The following is an 18,638-nucleotide window of genomic DNA, read 5'->3' as shown; positions in this document are numbered from 1 at the left end:
TGGCTCCCCTGCATTTTTTCCTTTTTAAGCCGCCATCCTGCCAGCAGTCGTTTCATACTACCTTTCTGTTATGACAAAGATGCTTTCTTAAGCATTTTAAAGTAATGCAACGGTACGATAATGCGGTAATTAACTCAGTTTGAGGGAGAATGTGCTAACGAAGTTTGCCGGGAAGTCTTTGAAAACGATAAAACAGTACGAATCTGCCCTGAAATGCGTCAGCGCCTATTGTTGTGCTGCACTGTACAGTTCCAAATTTGATTTGTAATCATAAATTTATTCCTTAGTCGCGTCGTCTAGTCCCGCAGACGTTTGTCGTGCTTGCGCCGTCATATGGACCACGACCCGAGCGGCAGCGAGCGGCAGTCGAGCAAAGTCGGGCCAAGTCGGTACGGGGACAGGGATAGGAAAGGTGCGAATGCACTGCCAACTATGCAAACACCCGGTGTGAGGCGAAGCGAGGCGAGGAAGCTCACATCGCTACCAGTGGCGCCCTCCAGCACGACACTGCCACACCCCGCACAGAGCATACGCCTGGACACCAGGGACGAGATACGCCTTCCGCGAGTGTCGAAGGTTGCACGCGACAAGCGAATGACAGGAGGTGCTACGAGCAGCTGTGCGTTTCACACACGCGACGGCGCGCTCGCCAATTCGGCAATCGTTCTGCTGGGACGTCGGGCGCGCACTCCGCGCCGTCCTCGAGGAACTCGCTGTTGCGGAAGGAGGTGCTTTCGTCAAATGCGGCCGAAAACTAACATTTTGTGTGTTGGGAGAAGAGCCGAATGCGAATTCTGCCGTGCGCCTACAGTATATGTACGCCAACGGCCATACCATGTTAAATACACCGGTTCTCGTCCGATCACCGAAGTTAAGCCACATCGGGCCCGGTTAGTACTTGGATGGGTGACCGCCTGGGACCACCGGGTGCTGTTGGCTCCCCTTCTTTTTTTCTTCCTTTTTATATCGCTACTCCTGCCAGCCCTCTTTCGATACTACCCTTCTGTTGTGACAAAGACGTTTCCTTAAGCATTTTAAACTACTGTAATGGTGCGAAAACAAAAAAAAATAAAATAAAATAAAAATGAACCAATAAAAATGGTACTTTTGGCTCCCCTGCATTTTTTCCTTTTTAAGCCGCCATCCTGCCAGCAGTCGTTTCATACTACCTTTCTGTTATGACAAAGATGCTTTCTTAAGCATTTTAAAGTAATGCAACGGTACGATAATGCGGTAATTAACTCAGTTTGAGGGAGAATGTGCTAACGAAGTTTGCCGGGAAGTCTTTGAAAACGATAAAACAGTACGAATCTGCCCTGAAATGCGTCAGCGCCTATTGTTGTGCTGCACTGTACAGTTCCAAATTTGATTTGTAATCATAAATTTATTCCTTAGTCGCGTCGTCTAGTCCCGCAGACGTTTGTCGTGCTTGCGCCGTCATATGGACCACGACCCGAGCGGCAGTCGAGCAAAGTCGGGCCAAGTCGGTACGGGGACAGGGATAGGAAAGGTGCGAATGCACTGCCAACTATGCAAACACCCGGTGTGAGGCGAAGCGAGGCGAGGAAGCTCACATCGCTACCAGTGGCGCCCTCCAGCACGACACTGCCACACCCCGCACAGAGCATACGCCTGGACACCAGGGACGAGATACGCCTTCCGCGAGTGTCGAAGGTTGCACGCGACAAGCGAATGACAGGAGGTGCTACGAGCAGCTGTGCGTTTCACACACGCGACGGCGCGCTCGCCAATTCGGCAATCGTTCTGCTGGGACGTCGGGCGCGCACTCCGCGCCGTCCTCGAGGAACTCGCTGTTGCGGAAGGAGGTGCTTTCGTCAAATGCGGCCGAAAACTAACATTTTGTGTGTTGGGAGAAGAGCCGAATGCGAATTCTGCCGTGCGCCTACAGTATATGTACGCCAACGGCCATACCATGTTAAATACACCGGTTCTCGTCCGATCACCGAAGTTAAGCCACATCGGGCCCGGTTAGTACTTGGATGGGTGACCGCCTGGGACCACCGGGTGCTGTTGGCTCCCCTTCTTTTTTTCTTCCTTTTTATATCGCTACTCCTGCCAGCCCTCTTTCGATACTACCCTTCTGTTGTGACAAAGACGTTTCCTTAAGCATTTTAAACTACTGTAATGGTGCGAAAACAAAAAAAAATAAAATAAAATAAAAATGAACCAATAAAAATGGTACTTTTGGCTCCCCTGCATTTTTTCCTTTTTAAGCCGCCATCCTGCCAGCAGTCGTTTCATACTACCTTTCTGTTATGACAAAGATGCTTTCTTAAGCATTTTAAAGTAATGCAACGGTACGATAATGCGGTAATTAACTCAGTTTGAGGGAGAATGTGCTAACGAAGTTTGCCGGGAAGTCTTTGAAAACGATAAAACAGTACGAATCTGCCCTGAAATGCGTCAGCGCCTATTGTTGTGCTGCACTGTACAGTTCCAAATTTGATTTGTAATCATAAATTTATTCCTTAGTCGCGTCGTCTAGTCCCGCAGACGTTTGTCGTGCTTGCGCCGTCATATGGACCACGACCCGAGCGGCAGCGAGCGGCAGTCGAGCAAAGTCGGGCCAAGTCGGTACGGGGACAGGGATAGGAAAGGTGCGAATGCACTGCCAACTATGCAAACACCCGGTGTGAGGCGAAGCGAGGCGAGGAAGCTCACATCGCTACCAGTGGCGCCCTCCAGCACGACACTGCCACACCCCGCACAGAGCATACGCCTGGACACCAGGGACGAGATACGCCTTCCGCGAGTGTCGAAGGTTGCACGCGACAAGCGAATGACAGGAGGTGCTACGAGCAGCTGTGCGTTTCACACACGCGACGGCGCGCTCGCCAATTCGGCAATCGTTCTGCTGGGACGTCGGGCGCGCACTCCGCGCCGTCCTCGAGGAACTCGCTGTTGCGGAAGGAGGTGCTTTCGTCAAATGCGGCCGAAAACTAACATTTTGTGTGTTGGGAGAAGAGCCGAATGCGAATTCTGCCGTGCGCCTACAGTATATGTACGCCAACGGCCATACCATGTTAAATACACCGGTTCTCGTCCGATCACCGAAGTTAAGCCACATCGGGCCCGGTTAGTACTTGGATGGGTGACCGCCTGGGACCACCGGGTGCTGTTGGCTCCCCTTCTTTTTTTCTTCCTTTTTATATCGCTACTCCTGCCAGCCCTCTTTCGATACTACCCTTCTGTTGTGACAAAGACGTTTCCTTAAGCATTTTAAACTACTGTAATGGTGCGAAAACAAAAAAAAATAAAATAAAATAAAAATGAACCAATAAAAATGGTACTTTTGGCTCCCCTGCATTTTTTCCTTTTTAAGCCGCCATCCTGCCAGCAGTCGTTTCATACTACCTTTCTGTTATGACAAAGATGCTTTCTTAAGCATTTTAAAGTAATGCAACGGTACGATAATGCGGTAATTAACTCAGTTTGAGGGAGAATGTGCTAACGAAGTTTGCCGGGAAGTCTTTGAAAACGATAAAACAGTACGAATCTGCCCTGAAATGCGTCAGCGCCTATTGTTGTGCTGCACTGTACAGTTCCAAATTTGATTTGTAATCATAAATTTATTCCTTAGTCGCGTCGTCTAGTCCCGCAGACGTTTGTCGTGCTTGCGCCGTCATATGGACCACGACCCGAGCGGCAGCGAGCGGCAGTCGAGCAAAGTCGGGCCAAGTCGGTACGGGGACAGGGATAGGAAAGGTGCGAATGCACTGCCAACTATGCAAACACCCGGTGTGAGGCGAAGCGAGGCGAGGAAGCTCACATCGCTACCAGTGGCGCCCTCCAGCACGACACTGCCACACCCCGCACAGAGCATACGCCTGGACACCAGGGACGAGATACGCCTTCCGCGAGTGTCGAAGGTTGCACGCGACAAGCGAATGACAGGAGGTGCTACGAGCAGCTGTGCGTTTCACACACGCGACGGCGCGCTCGCCAATTCGGCAATCGTTCTGCTGGGACGTCGGGCGCGCACTCCGCGCCGTCCTCGAGGAACTCGCTGTTGCGGAAGGAGGTGCTTTCGTCAAATGCGGCCGAAAACTAACATTTTGTGTGTTGGGAGAAGAGCCGAATGCGAATTCTGCCGTGCGCCTACAGTATATGTACGCCAACGGCCATACCATGTTAAATACACCGGTTCTCGTCCGATCACCGAAGTTAAGCCACATCGGGCCCGGTTAGTACTTGGATGGGTGACCGCCTGGGACCACCGGGTGCTGTTGGCTCCCCTTCTTTTTTTCTTCCTTTTTATATCGCTACTCCTGCCAGCCCTCTTTCGATACTACCCTTCTGTTGTGACAAAGACGTTTCCTTAAGCATTTTAAACTACTGTAATGGTGCGAAAACAAAAAAAAATAAAATAAAATAAAAATGAACCAATAAAAATGGTACTTTTGGCTCCCCTGCATTTTTTCCTTTTTAAGCCGCCATCCTGCCAGCAGTCGTTTCATACTACCTTTCTGTTATGACAAAGATGCTTTCTTAAGCATTTTAAAGTAATGCAACGGTACGATAATGCGGTAATTAACTCAGTTTGAGGGAGAATGTGCTAACGAAGTTTGCCGGGAAGTCTTTGAAAACGATAAAACAGTACGAATCTGCCCTGAAATGCGTCAGCGCCTATTGTTGTGCTGCACTGTACAGTTCCAAATTTGATTTGTAATCATAAATTTATTCCTTAGTCGCGTCGTCTAGTCCCGCAGACGTTTGTCGTGCTTGCGCCGTCATATGGACCACGACCCGAGCGGCAGCGAGCGGCAGTCGAGCAAAGTCGGGCCAAGTCGGTACGGGGACAGGGATAGGAAAGGTGCGAATGCACTGCCAACTATGCAAACACCCGGTGTGAGGCGAAGCGAGGCGAGGAAGCTCACATCGCTACCAGTGGCGCCCTCCAGCACGACACTGCCACACCCCGCACAGAGCATACGCCTGGACACCAGGGACGAGATACGCCTTCCGCGAGTGTCGAAGGTTGCACGCGACAAGCGAATGACAGGAGGTGCTACGAGCAGCTGTGCGTTTCACACACGCGACGGCGCGCTCGCCAATTCGGCAATCGTTCTGCTGGGACGTCGGGCGCGCACTCCGCGCCGTCCTCGAGGAACTCGCTGTTGCGGAAGGAGGTGCTTTCGTCAAATGCGGCCGAAAACTAACATTTTGTGTGTTGGGAGAAGAGCCGAATGCGAATTCTGCCGTGCGCCTACAGTATATGTACGCCAACGGCCATACCATGTTAAATACACCGGTTCTCGTCCGATCACCGAAGTTAAGCCACATCGGGCCCGGTTAGTACTTGGATGGGTGACCGCCTGGGACCACCGGGTGCTGTTGGCTCCCCTTCTTTTTTTCTTCCTTTTTATATCGCTACTCCTGCCAGCCCTCTTTCGATACTACCCTTCTGTTGTGACAAAGACGTTTCCTTAAGCATTTTAAACTACTGTAATGGTGCGAAAACAAAAAAAAATAAAATAAAATAAAAATGAACCAATAAAAATGGTACTTTTGGCTCCCCTGCATTTTTTCCTTTTTAAGCCGCCATCCTGCCAGCAGTCGTTTCATACTACCTTTCTGTTATGACAAAGATGCTTTCTTAAGCATTTTAAAGTAATGCAACGGTACGATAATGCGGTAATTAACTCAGTTTGAGGGAGAATGTGCTAACGAAGTTTGCCGGGAAGTCTTTGAAAACGATAAAACAGTACGAATCTGCCCTGAAATGCGTCAGCGCCTATTGTTGTGCTGCACTGTACAGTTCCAAATTTGATTTGTAATCATAAATTTATTCCTTAGTCGCGTCGTCTAGTCCCGCAGACGTTTGTCGTGCTTGCGCCGTCATATGGACCACGACCCGAGCGGCAGCGAGCGGCAGTCGAGCAAAGTCGGGCCAAGTCGGTACGGGGACAGGGATAGGAAAGGTGCGAATGCACTGCCAACTATGCAAACACCCGGTGTGAGGCGAAGCGAGGCGAGGAAGCTCACATCGCTACCAGTGGCGCCCTCCAGCACGACACTGCCACACCCCGCACAGAGCATACGCCTGGACACCAGGGACGAGATACGCCTTCCGCGAGTGTCGAAGGTTGCACGCGACAAGCGAATGACAGGAGGTGCTACGAGCAGCTGTGCGTTTCACACACGCGACGGCGCGCTCGCCAATTCGGCAATCGTTCTGCTGGGACGTCGGGCGCGCACTCCGCGCCGTCCTCGAGGAACTCGCTGTTGCGGAAGGAGGTGCTTTCGTCAAATGCGGCCGAAAACTAACATTTTGTGTGTTGGGAGAAGAGCCGAATGCGAATTCTGCCGTGCGCCTACAGTATATGTACGCCAACGGCCATACCATGTTAAATACACCGGTTCTCGTCCGATCACCGAAGTTAAGCCACATCGGGCCCGGTTAGTACTTGGATGGGTGACCGCCTGGGACCACCGGGTGCTGTTGGCTCCCCTTCTTTTTTTCTTCCTTTTTATATCGCTACTCCTGCCAGCCCTCTTTCGATACTACCCTTCTGTTGTGACAAAGACGTTTCCTTAAGCATTTTAAACTACTGTAATGGTGCGAAAACAAAAAAAAATAAAATAAAATAAAAATGAACCAATAAAAATGGTACTTTTGGCTCCCCTGCATTTTTTCCTTTTTAAGCCGCCATCCTGCCAGCAGTCGTTTCATACTACCTTTCTGTTATGACAAAGATGCTTTCTTAAGCATTTTAAAGTAATGCAACGGTACGATAATGCGGTAATTAACTCAGTTTGAGGGAGAATGTGCTAACGAAGTTTGCCGGGAAGTCTTTGAAAACGATAAAACAGTACGAATCTGCCCTGAAATGCGTCAGCGCCTATTGTTGTGCTGCACTGTACAGTTCCAAATTTGATTTGTAATCATAAATTTATTCCTTAGTCGCGTCGTCTAGTCCCGCAGACGTTTGTCGTGCTTGCGCCGTCATATGGACCACGACCCGAGCGGCAGCGAGCGGCAGTCGAGCAAAGTCGGGCCAAGTCGGTACGGGGACAGGGATAGGAAAGGTGCGAATGCACTGCCAACTATGCAAACACCCGGTGTGAGGCGAAGCGAGGCGAGGAAGCTCACATCGCTACCAGTGGCGCCCTCCAGCACGACACTGCCACACCCCGCACAGAGCATACGCCTGGACACCAGGGACGAGATACGCCTTCCGCGAGTGTCGAAGGTTGCACGCGACAAGCGAATGACAGGAGGTGCTACGAGCAGCTGTGCGTTTCACACACGCGACGGCGCGCTCGCCAATTCGGCAATCGTTCTGCTGGGACGTCGGGCGCGCACTCCGCGCCGTCCTCGAGGAACTCGCTGTTGCGGAAGGAGGTGCTTTCGTCAAATGCGGCCGAAAACTAACATTTTGTGTGTTGGGAGAAGAGCCGAATGCGAATTCTGCCGTGCGCCTACAGTATATGTACGCCAACGGCCATACCATGTTAAATACACCGGTTCTCGTCCGATCACCGAAGTTAAGCCACATCGGGCCCGGTTAGTACTTGGATGGGTGACCGCCTGGGACCACCGGGTGCTGTTGGCTCCCCTTCTTTTTTTCTTCCTTTTTATATCGCTACTCCTGCCAGCCCTCTTTCGATACTACCCTTCTGTTGTGACAAAGACGTTTCCTTAAGCATTTTAAACTACTGTAATGGTGCGAAAACAAAAAAAAATAAAATAAAATAAAAATGAACCAATAAAAATGGTACTTTTGGCTCCCCTGCATTTTTTCCTTTTTAAGCCGCCATCCTGCCAGCAGTCGTTTCATACTACCTTTCTGTTATGACAAAGATGCTTTCTTAAGCATTTTAAAGTAATGCAACGGTACGATAATGCGGTAATTAACTCAGTTTGAGGGAGAATGTGCTAACGAAGTTTGCCGGGAAGTCTTTGAAAACGATAAAACAGTACGAATCTGCCCTGAAATGCGTCAGCGCCTATTGTTGTGCTGCACTGTACAGTTCCAAATTTGATTTGTAATCATAAATTTATTCCTTAGTCGCGTCGTCTAGTCCCGCAGACGTTTGTCGTGCTTGCGCCGTCATATGGACCACGACCCGAGCGGCAGCGAGCGGCAGTCGAGCAAAGTCGGGCCAAGTCGGTACGGGGACAGGGATAGGAAAGGTGCGAATGCACTGCCAACTATGCAAACACCCGGTGTGAGGCGAAGCGAGGCGAGGAAGCTCACATCGCTACCAGTGGCGCCCTCCAGCACGACACTGCCACACCCCGCACAGAGCATACGCCTGGACACCAGGGACGAGATACGCCTTCCGCGAGTGTCGAAGGTTGCACGCGACAAGCGAATGACAGGAGGTGCTACGAGCAGCTGTGCGTTTCACACACGCGACGGCGCGCTCGCCAATTCGGCAATCGTTCTGCTGGGACGTCGGGCGCGCACTCCGCGCCGTCCTCGAGGAACTCGCTGTTGCGGAAGGAGGTGCTTTCGTCAAATGCGGCCGAAAACTAACATTTTGTGTGTTGGGAGAAGAGCCGAATGCGAATTCTGCCGTGCGCCTACAGTATATGTACGCCAACGGCCATACCATGTTAAATACACCGGTTCTCGTCCGATCACCGAAGTTAAGCCACATCGGGCCCGGTTAGTACTTGGATGGGTGACCGCCTGGGACCACCGGGTGCTGTTGGCTCCCCTTCTTTTTTTCTTCCTTTTTATATCGCTACTCCTGCCAGCCCTCTTTCGATACTACCCTTCTGTTGTGACAAAGACGTTTCCTTAAGCATTTTAAACTACTGTAATGGTGCGAAAACAAAAAAAAATAAAATAAAATAAAAATGAACCAATAAAAATGGTACTTTTGGCTCCCCTGCATTTTTTCCTTTTTAAGCCGCCATCCTGCCAGCAGTCGTTTCATACTACCTTTCTGTTATGACAAAGATGCTTTCTTAAGCATTTTAAAGTAATGCAACGGTACGATAATGCGGTAATTAACTCAGTTTGAGGGAGAATGTGCTAACGAAGTTTGCCGGGAAGTCTTTGAAAACGATAAAACAGTACGAATCTGCCCTGAAATGCGTCAGCGCCTATTGTTGTGCTGCACTGTACAGTTCCAAATTTGATTTGTAATCATAAATTTATTCCTTAGTCGCGTCGTCTAGTCCCGCAGACGTTTGTCGTGCTTGCGCCGTCATATGGACCACGACCCGAGCGGCAGCGAGCGGCAGTCGAGCAAAGTCGGGCCAAGTCGGTACGGGGACAGGGATAGGAAAGGTGCGAATGCACTGCCAACTATGCAAACACCCGGTGTGAGGCGAAGCGAGGCGAGGAAGCTCACATCGCTACCAGTGGCGCCCTCCAGCACGACACTGCCACACCCCGCACAGAGCATACGCCTGGACACCAGGGACGAGATACGCCTTCCGCGAGTGTCGAAGGTTGCACGCGACAAGCGAATGACAGGAGGTGCTACGAGCAGCTGTGCGTTTCACACACGCGACGGCGCGCTCGCCAATTCGGCAATCGTTCTGCTGGGACGTCGGGCGCGCACTCCGCGCCGTCCTCGAGGAACTCGCTGTTGCGGAAGGAGGTGCTTTCGTCAAATGCGGCCGAAAACTAACATTTTGTGTGTTGGGAGAAGAGCCGAATGCGAATTCTGCCGTGCGCCTACAGTATATGTACGCCAACGGCCATACCATGTTAAATACACCGGTTCTCGTCCGATCACCGAAGTTAAGCCACATCGGGCCCGGTTAGTACTTGGATGGGTGACCGCCTGGGACCACCGGGTGCTGTTGGCTCCCCTTCTTTTTTTCTTCCTTTTTATATCGCTACTCCTGCCAGCCCTCTTTCGATACTACCCTTCTGTTGTGACAAAGACGTTTCCTTAAGCATTTTAAACTACTGTAATGGTGCGAAAACAAAAAAAAATAAAATAAAATAAAAATGAACCAATAAAAATGGTACTTTTGGCTCCCCTGCATTTTTTCCTTTTAAGCCGCCATCCTGCCAGCAGTCGTTTCATACTACCTTTCTGTTATGACAAAGATGCTTTCTTAAGCATTTTAAAGTAATGCAACGGTACGATAATGCGGTAATTAACTCAGTTTGAGGAGAATGTGCTAACGAAGTTTGCCGGGAAGTCTTTGAAAACGATAAAACAGTACGAATCTGCCCTGAAATGCGTCAGCGCCTATTGTTGTGCTGCACTGTACAGTTCCAAATTTGATTTGTAATCATAAATTTATTCCTTAGTCGCGTCGTCTAGTCCCGCAGACGTTTGTCGTGCTTGCGCCGTCATATGGACCACGACCCGAGCGGCAGCGAGCGGCAGTCGAGCAAAGTCGGGCCAAGTCGGTACGGGGACAGGGATAGGAAAGGTGCGAATGCACTGCCAACTATGCAAACACCCGGTGTGAGGCGAAGCGAGGCGAGGAAGCTCACATCGCTACCAGTGGCGCCCTCCAGCACGACACTGCCACACCCCGCACAGAGCATACGCCTGGACACCAGGGACGAGATACGCCTTCCGCGAGTGTCGAAGGTTGCACGCGACAAGCGAATGACAGGAGGTGCTACGAGCAGCTGTGCGTTTCACACACGCGACGGCGCGCTCGCCAATTCGGCAATCGTTCTGCTGGGACGTCGGGCGCGCACTCCGCGCCGTCCTCGAGGAACTCGCTGTTGCGGAAGGAGGTGCTTTCGTCAAATGCGGCCGAAAACTAACATTTTGTGTGTTGGGAGAAGAGCCGAATGCGAATTCTGCCGTGCGCCTACAGTATATGTACGCCAACGGCCATACCATGTTAAATACACCGGTTCTCGTCCGATCACCGAAGTTAAGCCACATCGGGCCCGGTTAGTACTTGGATGGGTGACCGCCTGGGACCACCGGGTGCTGTTGGCTCCCCTTCTTTTTTTCTTCCTTTTTATATCGCTACTCCTGCCAGCCCTCTTTCGATACTACCCTTCTGTTGTGACAAAGACGTTTCCTTAAGCATTTTAAACTACTGTAATGGTGCGAAAACAAAAAAAAATAAAATAAAATAAAAATGAACCAATAAAAATGGTACTTTTGGCTCCCCTGCATTTTTTCCTTTTTAAGCCGCCATCCTGCCAGCAGTCGTTTCATACTACCTTTCTGTTATGACAAAGATGCTTTCTTAAGCATTTTAAAGTAATGCAACGGTACGATAATGCGGTAATTAACTCAGTTTGAGGGAGAATGTGCTAACGAAGTTTGCCGGGAAGTCTTTGAAAACGATAAAACAGTACGAATCTGCCCTGAAATGCGTCAGCGCCTATTGTTGTGCTGCACTGTACAGTTCCAAATTTGATTTGTAATCATAAATTTATTCCTTAGTCGCGTCGTCTAGTCCCGCAGACGTTTGTCGTGCTTGCGCCGTCATATGGACCACGACCCGAGCGGCAGCGAGCGGCAGTCGAGCAAAGTCGGGCCAAGTCGGTACGGGGACAGGGATAGGAAAGGTGCGAATGCACTGCCAACTATGCAAACACCCGGTGTGAGGCGAAGCGAGGCGAGGAAGCTCACATCGCTACCAGTGGCGCCCTCCAGCACGACACTGCCACACCCCGCACAGAGCATACGCCTGGACACCAGGGACGAGATACGCCTTCCGCGAGTGTCGAAGGTTGCACGCGACAAGCGAATGACAGGAGGTGCTACGAGCAGCTGTGCGTTTCACACACGCGACGGCGCGCTCGCCAATTCGGCAATCGTTCTGCTGGGACGTCGGGCGCGCACTCCGCGCCGTCCTCGAGGAACTCGCTGTTGCGGAAGGAGGTGCTTTCGTCAAATGCGGCCGAAAACTAACATTTTGTGTGTTGGGAGAAGAGCCGAATGCGAATTCTGCCGTGCGCCTACAGTATATGTACGCCAACGGCCATACCATGTTAAATACACCGGTTCTCGTCCGATCACCGAAGTTAAGCCACATCGGGCCCGGTTAGTACTTGGATGGGTGACCGCCTGGGACCACCGGGTGCTGTTGGCTCCCCTTCTTTTTTTCTTCCTTTTTATATCGCTACTCCTGCCAGCCCTCTTTCGATACTACCCTTCTGTTGTGACAAAGACGTTTCCTTAAGCATTTTAAACTACTGTAATGGTGCGAAAACAAAAAAAAATAAAATAAAATAAAAATGAACCAATAAAAATGGTACTTTTGGCTCCCCTGCATTTTTTCCTTTTTAAGCCGCCATCCTGCCAGCAGTCGTTTCATACTACCTTTCTGTTATGACAAAGATGCTTTCTTAAGCATTTTAAAGTAATGCAACGGTACGATAATGCGGTAATTAACTCAGTTTGAGGGAGAATGTGCTAACGAAGTTTGCCGGGAAGTCTTTGAAAACGATAAAACAGTACGAATCTGCCCTGAAATGCGTCAGCGCCTATTGTTGTGCTGCACTGTACAGTTCCAAATTTGATTTGTAATCATAAATTTATTCCTTAGTCGCGTCGTCTAGTCCCGCAGACGTTTGTCGTGCTTGCGCCGTCATATGGACCACGACCCGAGCGGCAGCGAGCGGCAGTCGAGCAAAGTCGGGCCAAGTCGGTACGGGGACAGGGATAGGAAAGGTGCGAATGCACTGCCAACTATGCAAACACCCGGTGTGAGGCGAAGCGAGGCGAGGAAGCTCACATCGCTACCAGTGGCGCCCTCCAGCACGACACTGCCACACCCCGCACAGAGCATACGCCTGGACACCAGGGACGAGATACGCCTTCCGCGAGTGTCGAAGGTTGCACGCGACAAGCGAATGACAGGAGGTGCTACGAGCAGCTGTGCGTTTCACACACGCGACGGCGCGCTCGCCAATTCGGCAATCGTTCTGCTGGGACGTCGGGCGCGCACTCCGCGCCGTCCTCGAGGAACTCGCTGTTGCGGAAGGAGGTGCTTTCGTCAAATGCGGCCGAAAACTAACATTTTGTGTGTTGGGAGAAGAGCCGAATGCGAATTCTGCCGTGCGCCTACAGTATATGTACGCCAACGGCCATACCATGTTAAATACACCGGTTCTCGTCCGATCACCGAAGTTAAGCCACATCGGGCCCGGTTAGTACTTGGATGGGTGACCGCCTGGGACCACCGGGTGCTGTTGGCTCCCCTTCTTTTTTTCTTCCTTTTTATATCGCTACTCCTGCCAGCCCTCTTTCGATACTACCCTTCTGTTGTGACAAAGACGTTTCCTTAAGCATTTTAAACTACTGTAATGGTGCGAAAACAAAAAAAAATAAAATAAAATAAAAATGAACCAATAAAAATGGTACTTTTGGCTCCCCTGCATTTTTTCCTTTTTAAGCCGCCATCCTGCCAGCAGTCGTTTCATACTACCTTTCTGTTATGACAAAGATGCTTTCTTAAGCATTTTAAAGTAATGCAACGGTACGATAATGCGGTAATTAACTCAGTTTGAGGGAGAATGTGCTAACGAAGTTTGCCGGGAAGTCTTTGAAAACGATAAAACAGTACGAATCTGCCCTGAAATGCGTCAGCGCCTATTGTTGTGCTGCACTGTACAGTTCCAAATTTGATTTGTAATCATAAATTTATTCCTTAGTCGCGTCGTCTAGTCCCGCAGACGTTTGTCGTGCTTGCGCCGTCATATGGACCACGACCCGAGCGGCAGCGAGCGGCAGTCGAGCAAAGTCGGGCCAAGTCGGTACGGGGACAGGGATAGGAAAGGTGCGAATGCACTGCCAACTATGCAAACACCCGGTGTGAGGCGAAGCGAGGCGAGGAAGCTCACATCGCTACCAGTGGCGCCCTCCAGCACGACACTGCCACACCCCGCACAGAGCATACGCCTGGACACCAGGGACGAGATACGCCTTCCGCGAGTGTCGAAGGTTGCACGCGACAAGCGAATGACAGGAGGTGCTACGAGCAGCTGTGCGTTTCACACACGCGACGGCGCGCTCGCCAATTCGGCAATCGTTCTGCTGGGACGTCGGGCGCGCACTCCGCGCCGTCCTCGAGGAACTCGCTGTTGCGGAAGGAGGTGCTTTCGTCAAATGCGGCCGAAAACTAACATTTTGTGTGTTGGGAGAAGAGCCGAATGCGAATTCTGCCGTGCGCCTACAGTATATGTACGCCAACGGCCATACCATGTTAAATACACCGGTTCTCGTCCGATCACCGAAGTTAAGCCACATCGGGCCCGGTTAGTACTTGGATGGGTGACCGCCTGGGACCACCGGGTGCTGTTGGCTCCCCTTCTTTTTTTCTTCCTTTTTATATCGCTACTCCTGCCAGCCCTCTTTCGATACTACCCTTCTGTTGTGACAAAGACGTTTCCTTAAGCATTTTAAACTACTGTAATGGTGCGAAAACAAAAAAAAATAAAATAAAATAAAAATGAACCAATAAAAATGGTACTTTTGGCTCCCCTGCATTTTTTCCTTTTTAAGCCGCCATCCTGCCAGCAGTCGTTTCATACTACCTTTCTGTTATGACAAAGATGCTTTCTTAAGCATTTTAAAGTAATGCAACGGTACGATAATGCGGTAATTAACTCAGTTTGAGGGAGAATGTGCTAACGAAGTTTGCCGGGAAGTCTTTGAAAACGATAAAACAGTACGAATCTGCCCTGAAATGCGTCAGCGCCTATTGTTGTGCTGCACTGTACAGTTCCAAATTTGATTTGTAATCATAAATTTATTCCTTAGTCGCGTCGTCTAGTCCCGCAGACGTTTGTCGTGCTTGCGCCGTCATATGGACCACGACCCGAGCGGCAGCGAGCGGCAGTCGAGCAAAGTCGGGCCAAGTCGGTACGGGGACAGGGATAGGAAAGGTGCGAATGCACTGCCAACTATGCAAACACCCGGTGTGAGGCGAAGCGAGGCGAGGAAGCTCACATCGCTACCAGTGGCGCCCTCCAGCACGACACTGCCACACCCCGCACAGAGCATACGCCTGGACACCAGGGACGAGATACGCCTTCCGCGAGTGTCGAAGGTTGCACGCGACAAGCGAATGACAGGAGGTGCTACGAGCAGCTGTGCGTTTCACACACGCGACGGCGCGCTCGCCAATTCGGCAATCGTTCTGCTGGGACGTCGGGCGCGCACTCCGCGCCGTCCTCGAGGAACTCGCTGTTGCGGAAGGAGGTGCTTTCGTCAAATGCGGCCGAAAACTAACATTTTGTGTGTTGGGAGAAGAGCCGAATGCGAATTCTGCCGTGCGCCTACAGTATATGTACGCCAACGGCCATTACCATGTTAAATACACCGGTTCTCGTCCGATCACCGAAGTTAAGCCACATCGGGCCCGGTTAGTACTTGGATGGGTGACCGCCTGGGACCACCGGGTGCTGTTGGCTCCCCTTCTTTTTTTCTTCCTTTTTATATCGCTACTCCTGCCAGCCCTCTTTCGATACTACCCTTCTGTTGTGACAAAGACGTTTCCTTAAGCATTTTAAACTACTGTAATGGTGCGAAAACAAAAAAAAATAAAATAAAATAAAAATGAACCAATAAAAATGGTACTTTTGGCTCCCCTGCATTTTTTCCTTTTTAAGCCGCCATCCTGCCAGCAGTCGTTTCATACTACCTTTCTGTTATGACAAAGATGCTTTCTTAAGCATTTTAAAGTAATGCAACGGTACGATAATGCGGTAATTAACTCAGTTTGAGGGAGAATGTGCTAACGAAGTTTGCCGGGAAGTCTTTGAAAACGATAAAACAGTACGAATCTGCCCTGAAATGCGTCAGCGCCTATTGTTGTGCTGCACTGTACAGTTCCAAATTTGATTTGTAATCATAAATTTATTCCTTAGTCGCGTCGTCTAGTCCCGCAGACGTTTGTCGTGCTTGCGCCGTCATATGGACCACGACCCGAGCGGCAGCGAGCGGCAGTCGAGCAAAGTCGGGCCAAGTCGGTACGGGGACAGGGATAGGAAAGGTGCGAATGCACTGCCAACTATGCAAACACCCGGTGTGAGGCGAAGCGAGGCGAGGAAGCTCACATCGCTACCAGTGGCGCCCTCCAGCACGACACTGCCACACCCCCGCACAGAGCATACGCCTGGACACCAGGGACGAGATACGCCTTCCGCGAGTGTCGAAGGTTGCACGCGACAAGCGAATGACAGGAGGTGCTACGAGCAGCTGTGCGTTTCACACACGCGACGGCGCGCTCGCCAATTCGGCAATCGTTCTGCTGGGACGTCGGGCGCGCACTCCGCGCCGTCCTCGAGGAACTCGCTGTTGCGGAAGGAGGTGCTTTCGTCAAATGCGGCCGAAAACTAACATTTTGTGTGTTGGGAGAAGAGCCGAATGCGAATTCTGCCGTGCGCCTACAGTATATGTACGCCAACGGCCATACCATGTTAAATACACCGGTTCTCGTCCGATCACCGAAGTTAAGCCACATCGGGCCCGGTTAGTACTTGGATGGGTGACCGCCTGGGACCACCGGGTGCTGTTGGCTCCCCTTCTTTTTTTCTTCCTTTTTATATCGCTACTCCTGCCAGCCCTCTTTCGATACTACCCTTCTGTTGTGACAAAGACGTTTCCTTAAGCATTTTAAACTACTGTAATGGTGCGAAAACAAAAAAAAATAAAATAAAATAAAAATGAACCAATAAAAATGGTACTTTTGGCTCCCCTGCATTTTTTCCTTTTTAAGCCGCCATCCTGCCAGCAGTCGTTTCATACTACCTTTCTGTTATGACAAAGATGCTTTCTTAAGCATTTTAAAGTAATGCAACGGTACGATAATGCGGTAATTAACTCAGTTTGAGGGAGAATGTGCTAACGAAGTTTGCCGGGAAGTCTTTGAAAACGATAAAACAGTACGAATCTGCCCTGAAATGCGTCAGCGCCTATTGTTGTGCTGCACTGTACAGTTCCAAATTTGATTTGTAATCATAAATTTATTCCTTAGTCGCGTCGTCTAGTCCCGCAGACGTTTGTCGTGCTTGCGCCGTCATATGGACCACGACCCGAGCGGCAGCGAGCGGCAGTCGAGCAAAGTCGGGCCAAGTCGGTACGGGGACAGGGATAGGAAAGGTGCGAATGCACTGCCAACTATGCAAACACCCGGTGTGAGGCGAAGCGAGGCGAGGAAGCTCACATCGCTACCAGTGGCGCCCTCCAGCACGACACTGCCACACCCCGCACAGAGCATACGCCTGGACACCAGGGACGAGATACGCCTTCCGCGAGTGTCGAAGGTTGCACGCGACAAGCGAATGACAGGAGGTGCTACGAGCAGCTGTGCGTTTCACACACGCGACGGCGCGCTCGCCAATTCGGCAATCGTTCTGCTGGGACGTCGGGCGCGCACTCCGCGCCGTCCTCGAGGAACTCGCTGTTGCGGAAGGAGGTGCTTTCGTCAAATGCGGCCGAAAACTAACATTTTGTGTGTTGGGAGAAGAGCCGAATGCGAATTCTGCCGTGCGCCTACAGTATATGTACGCCAACGGCCATACCATGTTAAATACACCGGTTCTCGTCCGATCACCGAAGTTAAGCCACATCGGGCCCGGTTAGTACTTGGATGGGTGACCGCCTGGGACCACCGGGTGCTGTTGGCTCCCCTTCTTTTTTCTTCCTTTTTATATCGCTACTCCTGCCAGCCCTCTTTCGATACTACCCTTCTGTTGTGACAAAGACGTTTCCTTAAGCATTTTAAACTACTGTAATGGTGCGAAAACAAAAAAAAATAAAATAAAATAAAAATGAACCAATAAAAATGGTACTTTTGGCTCCCCTGCATTTTTTCCTTTTTAAGCCGCCATCCTGCCAGCAGTCGTTTCATACTACCTTTCTGTTATGACAAAGATGCTTTCTTAAGCATTTTAAAGTAATGCAACGGTACGATAATGCGGTAATTAACTCAGTTTGAGGGAGAATGTGCTAACGAAGTTTGCCGGGAAGTCTTTGAAAACGATAAAACAGTACGAATCTGCCCTGAAATGCGTCAGCGCCTATTGTTGTGCTGCACTGTACAGTTCCAAATTTGATTTGTAATCATAAATTTATTCCTTAGTCGCGTCGTCTAGTCCCGCAGACGTTTGTCGTGCTTGCGCCGTCATATGGACCACGACCCGAGCGGCAGCGAGCGGCAGTCGAGCAAAGTCGGGCCAAGTCGGTACGGGGACAGGGATAGGAAAGGTGCGAATGCACTGCCAACTATGCAAACACCCGGTGTGAGGCGAAGCGAGGCGAGGAAGCTCACATCGCTACCAGTGGCGCCCTCCAGCACGACACTGCCACACCCCGCACAGAGCATACGCCTGGACACCAGGGACGAGATACGCCTTCCGCGAGTGTCGAAGGTTGCACGCGACAAGCGAATGACAGGAGGTGCTACGAGCAGCTGTGCGTTTCACACACGCGACGGCGCGCTCGCCAATTCGGCAATCGTTCTGCTGGGACGTCGGGCGCGCACTCCGCGCCGTCCTCGAGGAACTCGCTGTTGCGGAAGGAGGTGCTTTCGTCAAATGCGGCCGAAAACTAACATTTTGTGTGTTGGGAGAAGAGCCGAATGCGAATTCTGCCGTGCGCCTACAGTATATGTACGCCAACGGCCATACCATGTTAAATACACCGGTTCTCGTCCGATCACCGAAGTTAAGCCACATCGGGCCCGGTTAGTACTTGGATGGGTGACCGCCTGGGAC

General features: G+C 50.9%; 15 non-coding genes and 2 pseudogenes across 15 annotated transcripts; all 17 read left to right on the top strand.

Annotated features, from left to right (window-relative positions):
* The first annotated feature begins 820 nt into the window (after window positions 1-820).
* LOC126225935 (5S ribosomal RNA) lies at window positions 821-939 on the top strand. Its single transcript, XR_007543804.1, has one exon. It is a non-coding gene; the product is annotated as a 5S ribosomal RNA (ribosomal RNA).
* A 979-nt stretch (window positions 940-1,918) lies between these two features.
* LOC126225934 (5S ribosomal RNA) lies at window positions 1,919-2,037 on the top strand. The gene has a single exon (XR_007543803.1). It is a non-coding gene; the product is annotated as a 5S ribosomal RNA (ribosomal RNA).
* A 989-nt stretch (window positions 2,038-3,026) lies between these two features.
* LOC126225933 (5S ribosomal RNA) lies at window positions 3,027-3,145 on the top strand. Its single transcript, XR_007543802.1, has one exon. It is a non-coding gene; the product is annotated as a 5S ribosomal RNA (ribosomal RNA).
* A 989-nt stretch (window positions 3,146-4,134) lies between these two features.
* On the top strand, window positions 4,135-4,253 carry LOC126225931 (5S ribosomal RNA). Its single transcript, XR_007543801.1, has one exon. It is a non-coding gene; the product is annotated as a 5S ribosomal RNA (ribosomal RNA).
* A 989-nt stretch (window positions 4,254-5,242) lies between these two features.
* LOC126225930 (5S ribosomal RNA) lies at window positions 5,243-5,361 on the top strand. The gene has a single exon (XR_007543800.1). It is a non-coding gene; the product is annotated as a 5S ribosomal RNA (ribosomal RNA).
* Window positions 5,362-6,350: 989 nt separating this feature from the next.
* LOC126225929 (5S ribosomal RNA) lies at window positions 6,351-6,469 on the top strand. Its single transcript, XR_007543799.1, has one exon. It is a non-coding gene; the product is annotated as a 5S ribosomal RNA (ribosomal RNA).
* Window positions 6,470-7,458: 989 nt separating this feature from the next.
* LOC126225927 (5S ribosomal RNA) lies at window positions 7,459-7,577 on the top strand. The gene has a single exon (XR_007543797.1). It is a non-coding gene; the product is annotated as a 5S ribosomal RNA (ribosomal RNA).
* A 989-nt stretch (window positions 7,578-8,566) lies between these two features.
* On the top strand, window positions 8,567-8,685 carry LOC126225926 (5S ribosomal RNA). The gene has a single exon (XR_007543796.1). It is a non-coding gene; the product is annotated as a 5S ribosomal RNA (ribosomal RNA).
* A 989-nt stretch (window positions 8,686-9,674) lies between these two features.
* Window positions 9,675-9,793, top strand: LOC126225925 (5S ribosomal RNA). Its single transcript, XR_007543795.1, has one exon. It is a non-coding gene; the product is annotated as a 5S ribosomal RNA (ribosomal RNA).
* Window positions 9,794-10,780: 987 nt separating this feature from the next.
* LOC126225924 (5S ribosomal RNA) lies at window positions 10,781-10,899 on the top strand. The gene has a single exon (XR_007543794.1). It is a non-coding gene; the product is annotated as a 5S ribosomal RNA (ribosomal RNA).
* Window positions 10,900-11,888: 989 nt separating this feature from the next.
* LOC126225923 (5S ribosomal RNA) lies at window positions 11,889-12,007 on the top strand. Its single transcript, XR_007543793.1, has one exon. It is a non-coding gene; the product is annotated as a 5S ribosomal RNA (ribosomal RNA).
* Window positions 12,008-12,996: 989 nt separating this feature from the next.
* On the top strand, window positions 12,997-13,115 carry LOC126225922 (5S ribosomal RNA). The gene has a single exon (XR_007543792.1). It is a non-coding gene; the product is annotated as a 5S ribosomal RNA (ribosomal RNA).
* A 989-nt stretch (window positions 13,116-14,104) lies between these two features.
* On the top strand, window positions 14,105-14,223 carry LOC126225920 (5S ribosomal RNA). The gene has a single exon (XR_007543791.1). It is a non-coding gene; the product is annotated as a 5S ribosomal RNA (ribosomal RNA).
* Window positions 14,224-15,212: 989 nt separating this feature from the next.
* Window positions 15,213-15,332, top strand: LOC126225907 (5S ribosomal RNA; annotated as a pseudogene).
* Window positions 15,333-16,322: 990 nt separating this feature from the next.
* Window positions 16,323-16,441, top strand: LOC126225919 (5S ribosomal RNA). Its single transcript, XR_007543790.1, has one exon. It is a non-coding gene; the product is annotated as a 5S ribosomal RNA (ribosomal RNA).
* Window positions 16,442-17,430: 989 nt separating this feature from the next.
* On the top strand, window positions 17,431-17,549 carry LOC126225918 (5S ribosomal RNA). The gene has a single exon (XR_007543789.1). It is a non-coding gene; the product is annotated as a 5S ribosomal RNA (ribosomal RNA).
* Window positions 17,550-18,537: 988 nt separating this feature from the next.
* On the top strand, window positions 18,538-18,638 carry LOC126225911 (5S ribosomal RNA; annotated as a pseudogene; the record flags this gene model as incomplete).

Source organism: Schistocerca nitens, unplaced genomic scaffold (genome assembly GCF_023898315.1).
Source record: "Schistocerca nitens isolate TAMUIC-IGC-003100 unplaced genomic scaffold, iqSchNite1.1 HiC_scaffold_291, whole genome shotgun sequence".
NCBI lineage: Eukaryota > Metazoa > Arthropoda > Insecta > Orthoptera > Acrididae > Schistocerca > Schistocerca nitens.
This window is presented reverse-complemented; position numbering and strand designations above follow the sequence as displayed.